Consider the following 12,872-nt stretch of genomic DNA (forward strand, 5'->3'; position numbering starts at 1 on the left):
TAGTCCATAAACACAACATTTGTTCAGTTTTGATTTAATATCATGTAAAAAAAAAAATGCATTTGTGGGATTACAAATTTCTAAAATGTTAAATATAGGTCAATGTCAATGTCACCTTTATTTATATAGCGCTTTAAACAAAATACATTGCGTCAAAGCAACTGAACAACATTCATTAGGAAAACAGTGTCAATAATGCAAAAATGATAGTTAAAGGCAGTTCATCATTGGATTCAGTTATGTCATCTCTGTTCAGTTAAATAGTGTCTGTGCATTTATTTGCAATCAAGTCAACGATATCGCTGTAGATGAAGTGTCCCCAACTAAGCAAGCCAGAGGCGACAGCGGCGAGGAACCGAAACTCCATCGGTGACAGAATGGAGAAAAAAACCTTGGGAGAAACCAGGCTCAGTTGGGGGGCCAGTTCTTCTCTGACCAGACGAAACCAGTAGTTCAATTCCAGGCTGCAGCAAAGTCAGATTGTGCAGAAGAATCATCTGTTTCCTGTGGTCTTGTCCTGGTGCTCCTCTGAGACAAGGTCTTTACAGGGGATCTGTATCTGGGGCTCTAGTTGTCCTGGTCTCCACTGTCTTTCAGGGATGTAGAGGTCCTTTCTAGGTGCTGATCCAGCATCTGGTCTGGATACGTACTGGATCCGGGTGACTGCAGTGACCCTCTGATCTGGACACAGACTGGATCTGGTGGCCACGTTGACCTCGGAACAAGAGAGAAACAGACAAATATTAGCGTAGATGCCTTTCTTCTAATGATGTAGCAAGTACATAGGGTGTTATGGGAAGTGTTTCCGGTTCCGGTTTACCTAATTAATGCAGCCTAAAAATCCTTTAACGGATTTGGATAATAAAAGCATATTAGTATGTTATGTGTATGCCAGGTTAAAGAGATGGGTCTTTAATCTAGATTTAAACTGCAAGAGTGTGTCTGCCTCCCGAACAATGTTAGGTAGGTTATTCCAGAGTTTGGGCGCCAAATAGGAAAAGGATCTGCCGCCTGCAGTTGATTTTGATATTCTAGGTATTATCAAATTGCCTGAGTTTTGAGAAAGTAGCGGACGTAGAGGATTATAATGTAAAAGGAGCTCATTCAAATACTGAGGTGCTAAACCATTCAGGGCTTTATAAGTAATAAGCAATATTTTAAAATCTATGCGATGCTTGATAGGGAGCCAGTGCAGTGTTGACAGGACCGGGCTAATATGGTCATACTTCCTGGTTCTAGTAAGAACTCTTGCTGCTGCATTTTGGACTAGCTGTAGTTTGTTTACTAAGCGTGCAGAACAACCACCCAATTAAGAATTACAATAATCTAACCTTGAGGTCATAAATGCATGGATTAACATTTCTGCATTTGACATTGAGAGCATAGGCCGTAATTTAGATATATTTTTGAGATGGAAAAATGCAGTTTTACAAATGCTAGAAACGTGGCTTTCTAAGGAAAGATTGCGATCAAATAGCACACCTAGGTTCCTAACTGATGACGAAGAATTGACAGAGCAACCATCAAGTCTTAGACAGTGTTCTAGTTTATTACGAGTTTTTAGGTCCTATAATTAACACCTCTGTTTTTTCAGAATTTAGCAGTAAGAAATTGCTCGTCATCCAGTTTTTTATATCGACTATGCAATCCATTAGTTTTTCAAATTGGTGTGTTTCACCGGGCTGCGAAGAAATATAGAGTAGAGTAGAGTAGAGTATCATCAGCATAACAGTGAAAGCTAACACCATGTTTCTTGATGATATCTCCCAAGGGTAACATATAAAGCGTGAAGAGTAGCGGCCCTAGTACTGAGCCTTGAGGTACTCCATACTGCACTTGTGATCGATAGGATACATCTTCATTCACTGCTACGAACTGATGGCGGTCATTTAAGTACGATTTAAACCATGCTAATGCACTTCCACTGATGCCAACAAAGTGTTCAAGTCTATGCAAAAGAATGTTGTGGTCAATTGTGTCAAACGCAGCACTAAGATCCAATAAAATAATAGAGAGATACACCCACGATCAGATGATAAGAGCAGATCATTTGTAACTCTAAGGAGAGCAGTCTCGGTACTATGATACGGTCTAAATCCTGACTGGAAATCCTCACATATACCATTTTTCTCTAAGAAGGAATATAATTGTGTGGATACCACCTTTTCTAGTATCTTGGACAGAAAAGGGAGATTCGAGATTGGTCTATAATTAACTAGTTCTTTGGGGTCAAGTTGTGGTTTTGTGATGAGAGGCTTAATAACAGCCAGTTTGAAGGTTTTGGGGACATATCCTAATGACAATGAGGAATTAATAATAGTCAGAAGAGGATCTATGACTTCGGGAAGCACCTCTTTTAGGAGCTTAGATGGTATAGGGTCTAACATACATGTTGTTGGTTTAGATGATTTAACAAGTTTATACAATTCTTCCTCTCCTATGGTAGAGAATGAGTGGAACTGTTCCTCAGGGGGTCTATAGTGCACTGTCTGATGTGATACTGTAGCTGACGGCTGAATGGTTGCAATTTTATCTCTAATAGTATCGATTTTAGAAGTAAAGTAGTTCATAAAGTCATTACTGCTGTGGTGTTGCCACTGTATTGAATAAATACCTGGGGTTATGTTTGTTTTCTTCTAAAAGAGAAGAAAAGTAATCGGATCTAGCAGTTATTAATGCTTTTCTGTAGGATATGTTACTTTCCCGCCAAGCAATACGAAATACCTCTAGTTTTGTTTTCCTCCAGCTGCGCTCCATTTTTCTGGCTGCTCTCTTTAGGGTGCGAGTATGCTCATTATACCATGGTGTCAAACTGTTTTCCTTAACCTTCCTTAAGCGTAAAGGAGCAACTTTATTTAAAGTGCTAGAAAAGAGAGAGTCCATAGTTTCTGTTACATCATCAAGTTGTTCTGAGGTTTTGGATATGCTAAGGAATTTGGATACATCAGGAAGATAACTTAAAAAGCAGTCTTTTGTGTTAGAAGTGATGGTTCTTCCATACTTGTAACAAGAAGTAGAATTTACAATTTTGGCTATATGAATTTTGCAAAGAACTAAATAATGATCTGAGATATCATCACTTGGCTGAATAATTTCAACACCATCAACATCAATTCCATGTGACAGTATTAAATCTAGAGTATGATTTCGACAATGAGTAGGTCCTGAAACGTGTTGTCTAACACCAATAGAGTTCAGAATGTCTATAAATGCTGATCCCAATGCATCGTTTTCATTATCAACATGGATATTAAAATCACCAACTATTAAAACTTTATCTGCAGCCAGAACTAACTCGGATGTAAAATCACCAAACTCTTTAATAAAGTCTGTATGGTGCCCTGGTGGCCTGTATACAGTAGCAAGTACAAACATAACAGGGAATTTATCATTAACATTTGTTTCTTTGGATAATGTTATATGAAGTACCATTACTTCAAACGAGTTATACTTGTAACCTGCCCTCTGAGAAATCCTGAAAACGTTGTTATAAATTGAAGCAACACCTCCACCTTTGCCTTTTAGACGTGGCTCATGTTTGTAACAGTAATCTTGGGGGGTGGACTCATTTAAAATAATGTAATCATCAGGTTTTAGCCAGGTTTCTGTCAAACAGAGTACATCTATATTATGATCAGTGATCATATTATTTACAAAAAGTGTTTTCGTAGAAAGGGATCTGATATTCAATAAGCCAAGCTTTATCATTTGTTTATCCATATTGCTTTTGTTTTTTATTTGTTGAACCTCAATTAAATTGTTAATCTTAACTTGGTTTGGACGTTTTTTGTATTTTCTAGTTCGGGGAACAGACACAGTCTCTATAGTGTGATATCTAGGTGAAAGAGTCTCTATGTGCTGAGAATTAACTGACCTCTGTGACGGGAGGCAGCTAGCAGACGGTCGGTTTAGCCAGTCTGTCTGCTTCCTGACCTGGGCCCCAGTTAGTCAAGTATAAACACTAAGACTATTTGCCATATTTCTAGAGAGAAGAGTGGCACCACCCCAGGAGGGATGAAGACCATCTCTTTTAAACAGGTCAGGTCTGCCCCAAAAGCTCGTCCAATTGTCTATGAAACCTATGTTATTCTGTGGGCACCACTTAGACATCCAGCCATTGAGTGATGACAATCTGCTATGCATCTCATCACCACGGTAAGCAGGGAGGGGACCAGAGCATATTACAGTGTCTGACATCGTGCTTGCAAGTTCACACACCTCTTTAATGTTATTTTTAGTGATCTCCGACTGGCGAAGTCGAACATCATTAGCGCCGGCATGAATAACAATCTTACTGTATTTACGTTTAGCATTAGCCAGCACTTTTAAATTTGCCAAGATGTCAGGCGCTCTGGCTCCCGGTAAACATTTGACTATGGTGGCTGGTGTCTCTATATTCACGTTCCGTACAATAGAATCACCAATAACTAGAGCACTTTCATCAGGTTTCTCAGTGGGTGCATCACTGAGTGGGGAGAACCTGTTTAATGTTTTGATCGGAAGAGAAGAGCGGTGTTTTGACCCAAGACTACGCTGCCTCACCGTCACCCAGTTGCCCTGCTGCTGGGGCTCTGTTTCCGGAACCGAACAATGTACAGGAATCCCTGAGCTAGGCGCATCCAAAGCCGTATCTAGAGCCCTAACATTCTTACTGTCCTCAATTAAACTTTGGATGCGTGTCTCTAATTCTGAAATCTTCTCTGTCAGCCTAACTATTTCCCTGCATTTATCACATGTGAATCCCTCATCAGCGACAGAGATAGATAAACTGTACATGTGGCAAGAGGTGCAAGTAACAATGACGGGAGAAGCCATTACTCACCGTGCTTGATGAAATATTCTTACTGCGGTTGTTTGATGAACTTGTGAAAACTGGAGCGAGGGAGAGGAGAAAAGGAAACAGCGATAGGTTCGAATGAAAACGCTAATGACAAGCTAACGAGTTCTAAAGCTTTGCAGGTGTACTGCACTCACGGATATAAAATAAAAGTGAACGATCAAAGTTAATCTGATAAGATTGATCGATAATATCAGAAATATGGTGTGAATTAAGTTATATTTTACCACTTTAAAAAACAGAGAGTGATAGTAAGATAAAGATTCTAGAGAAAAAAAAATAAAAACCAGCTACACGGAGCTACAATTAGCTACAGAAGGCCAACAGGAAGTAGAGAAAACACTGTCCAACAGCGACACCCGCAGGCAGGACAGAGTATGGGAGCTGTTCCAATATAATAGTAGGTAATAAAGCTGACATATCCAAGAAGATCAAATCAAGAAAATCAAGAGTCTGAGATAATGACCTTTTGTCTTTGTGCTCTTCCTCACCAGTCTTGCCAGACTGATTGAATTAGCACCTATGCATTTGAATGACACTGTTATGCTGATGAGATCAAGGCTGGGAAAATTACAGTGTCTGACATTTTCCTGATTCAATTTGCATGCTTTGTTTACGGTATGGATCCCTCCCACTTGAATGTATAAAAACTACAATGTCTTAAGGACAAGTTAGACTTTTGATGACTGCAGCGCCACGCAGAGCGTTCTCAATAAAGAATCCTGCTGAAGATTACCCAAGAGTCTCCTGGTCTTCGTTTCTGAGTTCCCAACAGTTTTTGGCGCCGTGACCCGGATAGAGCTCCTCACCTGAATCCAGATTGAAACTGCAATCTCAACAAAGATCTGACTTCATTCCAGACTGAATCTTTCTGTACAACCAATGGTTGGTGAGTGTACCTCTATCCAAAAGAACCTTTAAGACCAGAACAAATGTGTTATCCTCTGCGCCGTCAGAGAAGAGTTAACAGACAGCTGTAGGGTTTGGTTAACTAAGTTACCCTCTAGAAATTATATTTTAGAGATGAAAATAATCCTCTGTTTAGGCAGGGAAGATTAGCATCACATGCTAATATTTTGCTACCCTCTGTGTCTCGGCAGGGAAGTTTAGCGTAAAGTGCTAGAAGTTTGTGTTATCCTCTGTGTCGGTAGAGAAGAATTGTTCATTTTTGGTACTCTCTGTTGATCAGAGAAGTTTTAGTGTTTTGATTGTGTGGTAAAAAAGGAAACTCACAAGATGTTTAGAAAGAATGCTAGATTGATCCCCACAACTGAAAAAGGTGGTCTCGCGACTCCTTTGTGGTCTGATAGCAAATCCAAATCACTGTTAGGTGTGCAAATGAACCTAATAGTCACTGAGAAAGTTAGACAAGAACTAACTCAGAAATATGATATCCATCCAGACAAAACATGGTCTGTAGATGAGTGTAAAAAGGTACTAGGAGCATGTATTCGCAAGAACAATTTGAAAGGCATTATCTGCTGCCACAGAGAATTTGCCTTAGCGCTAGCTACGCAACAGTCTCAGCTTAACTCAGAACTAGAGGAACAGAACAAAGAGCTCAGAGCTAAAGTATCCTCTTTGACTAAGAAATTTAACCGCAACAAAGCTGCAGCAAAAACTGATGTGGAAGAAGTTAGTCAGACTGATAGCATTTACCCTGATTTACAAACTTTCTTTGAAACAGATGTAGCCATCCAGTCAGTAACTGATGTGCCTGTAGCTTCTGTTAAGGTATGTGGCGCTAGGAGGAGATCTCAGGGAATTGAGGGAACTGAAAGTGTTGCTCCCAACCCCTCTGTTGTCCAGGTACAAACTGTTACCAAAGTTCTAGGACCTAAAGATATAGAGAGAGTATCCCAGAGCTTACCCTCAGCACACACACATTTTTCTGAATTTAGAAGAGCATTAATCAGCAAAATGCATCTCTACGACTTGTCGTTAGCAGAAGTCACACAGCTAATGTCACAAATTCTAACTGAATCTGAATTCAACACCTTTGAGTCTGCTGTTACTTCTGAATTACAACATGTCAGTAAAGGCGATTTGAGGGAAGGTGTTTTGAAAATTCTAAAAAATATTATGGGACCCAAAATAGACTGGTCTAGAATCACTAACTGCGTGCAAAGGAAAGAAGAAACTGTGAGTGAATACACTGAAAGATTTTGTCAGTCAGCAGTAACGTACAGTGGGATCCTGAAAGTGTGCTAGATGATAAGGAGGGACCATTAGTACGCATCTGGTCAGATGGCCTTGTAGCGGAGTACAGAAAAGCCTTGCCATTCCTAGATCTCACTTGGTCTAACAAAACTCTCAGAAGTAATCTAGAAAGTTTAGCTACATGGGAAAGAGATGCGGATGTTAAGACAAAAGTGAGAGTAGCAGCAGCAGCTACATTTAGCAAAAGGAAACATGACCATAGATGGCCTAAAAGAGAAGGCAAATGCAATAATCAAATGCAATTAAGTCACTGGGAGAAAGAGTGTAGAAAGAAGTTGAAAGATAGTAGAAGAAATGTTATGCATAATTTTGCTCCTTCTCAGCCCGCCTACAATCCTGAAGTAATTCCTACAATGACCACAGAAACTTTAGGACAGCTCGCTCAGGTTCTTCTAAAAGCACAAAAAGAACAGGAAAAAAACTAATTGTTGGGGCTGTGAGTAGCTACCTTTACCCTGTAATCCATCACAATGACAAAAGAATTTTTGTGAAAGGTAGCATACAAGAGAAAGAGATTGACTTATTGCTTGATACAGGTGCAGAAATTACAGTAATTCCTATAAAATTGGCTGAAGGTTTAAACATCCCATACAAGAAAACTAAACTTTGTTTAACAGGTGTAATAGGTGAAGATTTCTTATTTGTATGAAACCCCGTCCATAGATGTACAATTAGGCCCAAAGACTCTGACTACAAAATTGCTATGTGCTCCATTAAATACAGGTGCAATTCTAGGCATGGATCTACTCAGACAAGTACACCTGACTTTAGACATGTCCTCAGAATCTGCTAGCATAATTTCATCAGCACAAGTTTCTACCAATAATGTAATAACTCTCGAGTATGCTTTCTTACAGAATCATCCAATTTGGGCTAAAGACAAAGATGATTGTGGGTTTTTGACAGGTGTAGAACCAGTCAAATTGACAGGAACGCCACCTCCTGTTACCAAACAATATCCTATCAGTAAGGAAGCTATACAGGGGATAAAACCTATCGTGGAAAAATTGCTGAAGCAAGGAGTGCTAGTTAAAACAAACTGTAACTCACCCATATGGCCCATCAAGAAATCTAATGGGACATGGAGACTCACCATAGATTACAGAGTAGCCAATAAACATATTGATAAAATCACCCCCCTAGAGGCAGATCCATCTACAATTTGTAATGGCTTTCCATTAGATTGTAAGGGTTTTTCTGTAATTGATATGTCTAATGGATTCTTTTCTGTACCCTTGCACTCTGACAGCCAGACATGGTTCGCTTTTACAGTTGATTATGAACAATATCAGTGGACACGTTTGCCCCAGGGATTTCAGAATTCCCCAACTTTATACCATCAGGCTGTCAAACGTGATTTGTGTGACCCAGAATGTCCAGTAAAACAGTCCACTATGATTCAATATGTCGATGATATTCTGGTAGCCTCTACAGATCACGAGGTACATCAAACTGAATTGGCAGCATTGTTGGACTATTTGCAGAAAAGAGAACACAAATGTAGCTTTCACAAAGCTCAAATTGCTAAAAACCAAGTCACATTTCTGGGTCAAACAATTGGTGCAGGAAATAGATCTATTACACAGGATCGAGCCGCTTCAGTCAAAGCCATACCTCCACCTACGACCATTAAAACACTCAGATCATTTTTAAGAACAGCAGGTTACTGTAGACCTTGGATTGAAGAATATGCCTCAATTGCTCAGCCTCTCCATGACTTGTTGAAAGGCCAGGTTAAAGATTCTGATACTGTTTGTATGGAAGAAATTCACCTCAAAGCTTTCAATGATTTAAAGAGAGCACTCTGTCAAGCACCAGCGTTAGGAATTGCACAATCTAATAAACCCTTTGTGCTTTATGTACATGAACACTTAGGCTTTATGACTGCATGTTTAATGCAAGATCATGGGGGCAGTTTACGCCCAATTCATTACTATTAATTTAAACTTGACATAGTTGCTCAAGGCATGGGCCCATGTCTTAGAGCAGTGCAGGCAGTTCATCTAGCTCTTCAGGCTTCAACAGGAATGGTGCTAGGACAGACTATAAATGTAAGATGTCCTCATGCAGTGTCCGCACTAATGAATCAAGCAAAAGTCACTTCTGTCACCTCCTCTCGCTGGGGAAATTGGTTAACGACCCTCACAGCCCCGAACATTGTTTTACAACGTGCACCAGTAACAAACCCATCCTCATGTATGATGTCTGCAATGACTGAAGTTTTGTTAGAGGATGAAGGTGAAATAACTCACGATAGTGTTACGCTTACATACGCAGCTATGAGTGACATAAAAGAAACTCCCGTAGAGAATGCAGAATTGGAAATGTTTGTTGATGGTTCAGCTCAAGTCATTGAGGGAAACAGACGAGCAGGTTATGCAGTAACTTCTACCACTGAAGTTGTAGCTTCAGGCCGTCTTCCAGATCATTTGTCAGCTCAAGCTGCAGAACTAGTAGCCTTAACTAGAGCATGCACGCTAGCTTCAGGATCGATTGCAAATATCTACACTGATTCCAGATATGGATTCCAAAAAAAATTCATGATTTTGATGTCATTTGGCAAACTAGACAGTTTCTAACTTCTGCTGGATCCCCCATCAAGCATGCTGGATTAGTAAAAGATTTATTGTTTTCCATGAAACTTCCAAAGAAATTAGCGGTGATCAAAGTGAAAGCACATCTCACAACTAACACTGCAGAAGCTAAAGGTAATACTCTTGCTGATGTAGCTGCTAAACAGGCTTGTTCCTATGCAACTGTACAAGTGTGTTCAGATAGTATAGCACAGAAGACAATTCTGCCTCCTAAATCAATTATTGATCTGTACAAAGACGCTCCTCTATATGAAGCATGGACATGGTTAGACAAAGGGGCCACAGTGGATTCATCTGGATGCTGGACCAAAGAGGGGAAGTATGTCGCTCCCGAATCACTGCTGCCATATTTGTCTCAACAAATACACAATTTGGGTCACAGTGGTCCAGCAACGATGAATCACAGGTTCTCAAATCAATGGTGGAATCCAAAATTCAGAAATGTAGCAACCGAAACAGTCAAGAGATGTGTTACATGTCAAAAAAATAATGATGTGCCAGCAGCAGCTACAGCAGCAACACGTACTCCAGCTCCACCAGGACCATTTCGTCACCTGCAAGTTGATTACATATCATTGCCTCCTTGTAAGGGAAAAACTGATGTTTTGGTAGTATTGGACAAGTTCTCTAGATGGCTAGAAGCTTATCCAAAAGGGCATGCTACAGCTGCACATACTGCTAAATGTCTAGTCACTGATTTCATTCCCAGATGGGGATTACCAGATTGCATTGACTCAGATCAAGGTACACACTTCACAGGACAGATAGTCAGGGAAGTGTCTAAAATGTTGAAAATTAAGTGAAATCTTCACTGCCCCTATAGGCCACAAGCATCAGGACAAGTTGAACGAGCAAACAGAACTATAAAAACCAGGCTAAGCAAAATGCACCAGGAAGGAGTACCATGGGTCGAGGCACTGCCAGCGGTATTGTGAAGTATGAGAGCGTCACCTTAATAGATCAGTAGGACTGAGCCCTCATGAGATTATTACAGGACGCCCAATGCAGATGCCAAGTGTGATTGATCTTAGAAATGCTGATGTACACATAGCCTCAGATGCCCTGATCACTTACTGTGAAAACCTCACAAAGGCAGTACAGAGTGCCAGAGAGAGAGTTGAGTCGTGTTGGCAGACTCCACCAGAAGGGGGACACACAATCATCCCAGGTCAGTGGGTCATGATAAAGTCATTCAGAAACAAGCCGTTAGAGCCTAAGTGGCACGGACCACATCAAGTGATGTTGATTACAGCAGCTGCAGTGTTTTGTCAGGGAAGGAAAACATGGACTCGTGTTTCACACTGTAAAGTTGTTCCTCCACCTACAGGGATAGGATAGGACACATGGACCAGTGAGGAGCCCAGGAAAGAACCGAATGCAACAGGCTTAGGCATTCTCCCACCTACTAGTCCATCCTTACCTCACTGTTCTTTAGGTGTCGCAGTAATTAAGAAATAGGGAAAGAAAGGAACAACAATAGCAGACTCAAATCGACCAGAGGATACAACCCTAGTGTTTACAGTTTTTTTTTTTTTTACAACAAATGCTGCTCTGTTGTTGTTTGTTGTCTTTCTTACTCTGTGCAGATACCACTTGATGGCTGCCCCGAGACAAGTTAGACTTTTGATGACTGCAGCGCCACGCAGAGCGTTCTCAATAAAGAATCCTGCTGAAGATTACCCAAGAGTCTCCTGGTCTTCATTTCTGAGTTCCCAACACATATAAATCTTTATCACAAGCAATCCCACGGGTCTTAATGAACTTTGTTTTTCTGCTTCCATAAAAGTGAACATATATATTGTTTTCCTTGTTTATCTAAAGTGCTCTTTTACCTGTTTTAAACCTCGCCAAAAACCCATGTGTTGCGTGTGAAACACAGTAGGCTTTAATTAGTGTACATTTATTGTGAAAATGTTTCCATGTCAATCCATGTTTATTTTTCCTGCGTACAATTTGCTTTCAATTTAATTCAGCACGTGCAACACAGCAAAAACAGACATAAAAACCAGTACATAAACTATCGGTGCACTGCTGCAGACGCACGGTTCCTTGAATGCACTGACTGTCCACAACACCGCGCTGCAGACGGACTATGTGTGAAACAGGCATAATGTAACACCAGAGCACTGCTGAGTTTACCCTCACCATGCCTCACAGTCGCTGCTTAGAATTGTAAAGGGTCCGTCTGATACAGTGTTGCACGGCGGCAGCGCAGCATTACCTAGTCTTTTTAAAAAATTTAAACGACTTTGGATTTCACCTTTCTTTAAAACTATAGTTTGTGATTCATTGTTAGCCCATTAATTAAAACACATAAGCAATAAATTCGCATTTAAAGGCATGTTACTTTCATTAACAAAATGAAAAAAATATTTATTGTATAATTATATATTGTAACCAAAATAAGGCATTTTCCCTCTTTTAAAACAACTGTTTAGTTTGTGGTTCAAGGTCTTATTTATTTTAAATGAAAACAGCAACAATAATGACAAACTTGCTTTATTAGAGGAATATTAAAAGGAAGAAAACATACTCGGTTACTAACATAACCTCGGTTCTCTAGAAGAGGGAACGAGTACTGCGTCTTAGCTAAGACGCTACGGGAAAAGTCTCTTTCACGAAATACTGAAGCAAAACATTATCCTTAATTTTGAATTATAGTAAAGCGCATTTGCAGCAGCACACAGCCATAGGCGAGACAGCTTGCTCGCTCATTGGCTGCTCTGCGGCAACTGCACAAGCCTATCGAGCGCAGGCTGATGCAACATCAGACCAATGAGGGCGCTTCGCGCCCTTCATGCCACTTCCCGCCGAAATGGGTGTGGCCTAGCCACTCTCTTACGAGAGTTCTCTGCGCGCAGGGATCACACACCAATAAACCTGAAAGCAACGCCCAGGATTTACAGTGCACAGTCACCAGAGGGACTCACAGAGAGTCCAGGACAGGAGGGGGGGGGGGACCCTCCGTCCCATATCTAGCAGTGTCCGTAGATGCGGCAATATGACATCACACAGTCGAGGCAAGGCCTGACCAATGTAGTAATGCGGGTCTTACGCAATACTGCCCATATAACAGTCGGCAGCGCATAACGCTTGCGATCTCAGAGTTCCAATCAGGGCCCTGATTCGGCTATACCGACAGCAGCCCTGCTTGCAGGGCGGGAACCTCCAGGTTATAGAACCTGATAAATGTAGACGGCGAGGCCCAACCAGCCGCCATA

At 40.8% G+C, this 12,872-nt stretch overlaps 1 protein-coding gene across 2 annotated transcripts in view; it reads right to left on the bottom strand.

Moving 5' to 3' along the window:
- Positions 1-5,973, bottom strand: part of LOC132148025 (zinc finger protein 271-like) — a 193,280-nt gene extending 187,307 nt beyond the window's left edge. Inside the window, exon 1 of one of the 2 annotated variants that reach the window (XM_059557150.1) lies at positions 5,737-5,973. The gene's annotated coding sequence lies outside the window, so the exon portion shown is untranslated. Of the gene's footprint in view, positions 1-5,514 lie in introns of both variants that reach the window. The other variant, XM_059557141.1, reaches the window with a different exon arrangement.
- Between the last annotated feature and the right edge of the window lie 6,899 nt (positions 5,974-12,872).

This window comes from Carassius carassius, chromosome 1 (genome assembly GCF_963082965.1).
Source record: "Carassius carassius chromosome 1, fCarCar2.1, whole genome shotgun sequence".
Classification (NCBI taxonomy): domain Eukaryota; kingdom Metazoa; phylum Chordata; class Actinopteri; order Cypriniformes; family Cyprinidae; genus Carassius; species Carassius carassius.